This window comes from Mustela lutreola, chromosome 3 (genome assembly GCF_030435805.1).
Source record: "Mustela lutreola isolate mMusLut2 chromosome 3, mMusLut2.pri, whole genome shotgun sequence".
NCBI lineage: Eukaryota > Metazoa > Chordata > Mammalia > Carnivora > Mustelidae > Mustela > Mustela lutreola.
In genome coordinates this window covers 141,913,460-141,917,116 of record NC_081292.1, presented here as the reverse complement: position 1 = coordinate 141,917,116, position 3,657 = coordinate 141,913,460, and positions in this window count along the sequence as shown.

The following is a 3,657-nucleotide window of genomic DNA, read 5'->3' as shown; positions in this document are numbered from 1 at the left end:
AAGCAATAGCTGTCTGAGTCTTCCAGCTGCCACCCCACACATCGCAAAGCAGAGACAAGGCATCCCGTCTGCACTCTGTCCTACCCTCTAGAATCCATCAGCACAAGAAACGGTCATCTTACGTCACTCACTAGGTTTTAGGGAAATTTGTTCTAAAGCCATCTTACCTGTCACACCCCACCTCTTGACTCTAAACCTCCTAAACATACATCGTCTTTCTACAGCCCCTATTGTGGAGGTCAGCAGATTTTTTCTATAAAGAACCAGAGAATAAGTAGTTTCAGCTTTGCATTTACGCAGCCACTATCGTGTGAAAGCAGCCTTAGACGTTACCTAAATGAAGGAGCCTGGTGGCTGTGTTCTAATAAAACTTTATTTATAAAAACACGCCTCAGGTTGAATTTGGCCTGGGGCCTCGTTTGATGACCATCCCCCTCCCCCCACTGGCCTATACTCAAGGGTCATCAGCAGTAGGTCTCATTATCATAGTAGTACCAAGGTCAGGACTCTGGGCTGCACCAGGAAGAAGGGATGCAACGTAGGCCTCATGTCCCAGACCACATCAGAAAAGGAGCCAGAATGAATAAAGGGTCTGGAGTGACATAGTTCCCCACCCTCTACCCGGACCCACTGGACCAGCCCAAACATTTCCGCCACCAGTAAGTTCCTCAGAGCTATCCTAGGCTGGAATCCTTCCTCCTCCTTCCTCCTATCTTACTTTACTCTGAATTGCCCCACATTGAGTGTTCAATGCTGTAATCCTGAGGGTTTTCCTGCTGGCTCAAAGCATAACTGATTTGTAAAACCCAGTTCCCTGTTGCGAAGCACTCGGAATTCATTTCAGAAAGCACGAGGGTGCTCTTCACCCATGATACATGGAACTCAAGGATGGGTAAGAATGCATCCCATAGTCCAATTCCTATTCCTTGAAACACCATCCACTGTGAGCCACAGAAAGTGGCAAGTAGGAGAGTACAATGGAGCCGCGCTTCTGTTCCTGCCTCCTGAGAGCGGAGTTGCTGTTGGGTCCTTGATATCTTTAAGTGCTGATGTTGCAATGATGGTGAAGTAAGCAGTGCCGAGTTCACAAGTTCACATCACAGAATACACCGAGAAAGAGGCCTTAATGAGAGACAGAAGGACTATAGTCTAAGCTAGCCAGAAAATTCGCCTCGCCTTCCTCCTGGTTTTACAGGATTCTCTAATAAGGGGATAACTTGGAGAAAAAGGAAAGAAACTCAACTAAGTGGAACAGCAGGAGTCCTTCCAGCAATCTTCCAAGCTGCTTCCTGAGCAGGCCTCCAGCCATTCAGCACAGCCCTGGAAGGCTTAATGAGAGCAGCCCCACACGACGACCCAGATACGGCCACTTGGGTGCTGGTTTCCCATGGGCCCCATCTTGCCCCACCTCAGTGGGCCGCTCAGAAGCCAACTGGACAGCAGGGGTTCTCAGGGTGTGCGCTCAGCCCTGCCCGCTGCTATTTTCCTGTACATATCTATCTATCTATCTACAACTCTAACTCTGTAACGTTATTTGCATCTCATTCGCTTCTGTGTCTACACCCATGGTTTGTCCTCTGTAACGGGGCCATTGAAATGTACTTAGGAAAGTGTGCCAAGATAAACAGAGTTGGAGAACGGACTTAGGAGGAAAGTTTCCATTTCATCAGTCCAAAAAGCCATGGAAATGACAAGCACAGATGAGTTGAAGGGAAGGTATGTTGTCCTTAGAAGGTAGATAAAGACCCATTAGACAAACCGAAAGGGCTCTTGTGTACTGCAGCAGGGTAGAAATTTGGCAAGCTCAAGCCACCAAATAGAAATGGTTTGAGAATCTCTGAATGAGGGAAGATCCTTTCTTCTTCCCCTACCTGTCCCCTAAATCACGACGACTTTCTCAGGAAGCAGGACAGTGATTGCCGCGCACTTTCCCCTCGGGTCTCAGAGGAAGGGGCATATCCTTTCAGAAAGCATTTGATAAAACAGCTGTTTGTATGAAAGCCAGCTCTAACCTTCTGGGAAAAACTGTGTTTAAAAGAATCACTTTGATTTATAAAAGGTAGCAGAGTGCATTTCTGCTCTGAGATGCCACAGAACGGCCTCCTACAGAATCGGATTGTACTTCCCAGCCCAGAGCCCTGAATTTGTGCCAGGGGGTGAACACGAAGGGGTGGTCTGCAGAGCCTCACGGGGACCCAGCCCCTGACCACCCCTCAGTCTTTTCACCAGCTAAATGGATCTAGTGAACTAGTGAACTAGTTCTAGTGAACTAGTGAACTAGTTCTAGTGAACTAGTGAACCAGCGTGGCTCCTTCGGCTATCATGAGTAAGGTCCCTGCGAGATCACATGTGGGAAAGTACTTCAGAAACTGCGGTGCTTGGCAGAGTTATTATTTTTTGTGATACTCGGTACAACTATAAGCAAAACTCAGTAGGGACAGAGGGAAAAAGGAGATGATGCGGAGACTAAGATGGTTTTTTTTATTAAGCATTGATATAGCACTTGATATTTTCAGAGACCATAACAATCTTTTTTCCTGAGTTACTTTGACAGGTTAACTTTTCACTTACTGACCTTGGAGCAATTACCATGTCAAAACATGGCAGAAAGGGTAAAAGTTCAGAAAAGCAATAGTGTCGCTATTTCCCTTCTAGAGGACATGCATGAGGACATCAGCCGTTGAGAAATGGCTTCCCCTTCCTCACCAACCCCCCCAGAGATGTAAACTAGAGACAACATCAGTTAGAGTCCAAGACCAAATTTTCACAACAGTATTTCTCTCTCTCTGTGTTTTTTTTTTGTTTTTTTTTTTTTTAAATCACAAAATCAGCTAGGAACTTAAAACTCAAGGATTCTTATGAAACATACCAGATACAGCCTTCCTTTTCCTAAGCAGCACAGAAGAAGTCAGATTCTTGAGCTTTTCTCTGGAAAAGCATAATCAGCCCCACCGTGAGGTCAGACCCTATGACCTGGTGGGAGCCCTGTCCCCTTCAAAGGGCTACTGGTGGCACACTGATCCTGTCATCTCCAGTCCCCAGCAGTCGCTGGTATCTACAACACAAAGCTTTGGTGATTCTTTCCATTGCTGGAGACGGCGCGGCTTAAACTGAGGACATGCTTATTTGAAGACGGTGAAACACAAACAAAAGGTAACATTTCAATAGACTAGACAAATGTCAAGACAGATTCCTATTCTGAAGGGGAGACGTCTGGGGCCCTGTGTTAAAAGTTTGGTTTGGGCCTGGGCTGAGTTGTAGCTAGACTGGTTTGGGTGGGCCTTCTTACCCTTCCCTTAGCAGGGCCCAGAGAGGAAAGCAAGCACCTGGTCCTTGGCAGGGGAGGACCTGGGCAAAGTCCCTCTCAGTGGTGGCAGGCAGGGGCACAGAGGAGGAAGGACAAAGGGATGCCAAGGAGCATGAGGGACTGCAGGGCCTCCCAGGGGAAGGGCCAGTGCAGGTGCGCTCAAGGAAGGGCTTCCAGCTAACTGGGAGTTTTAAGTTTTCTTTTCTCACTGAAAGTCCCACCTATAAACTGCAGTCAATTTTAGAAGGTATTAGGTATCACTGTCAAGTGTGTGCAGTGCTTTGGGAAATTAAGGCAAAAGCCTGAGGGGAAAATACCTAGGCCCCTTTGTGTGGCAGGCTGGGTATTAG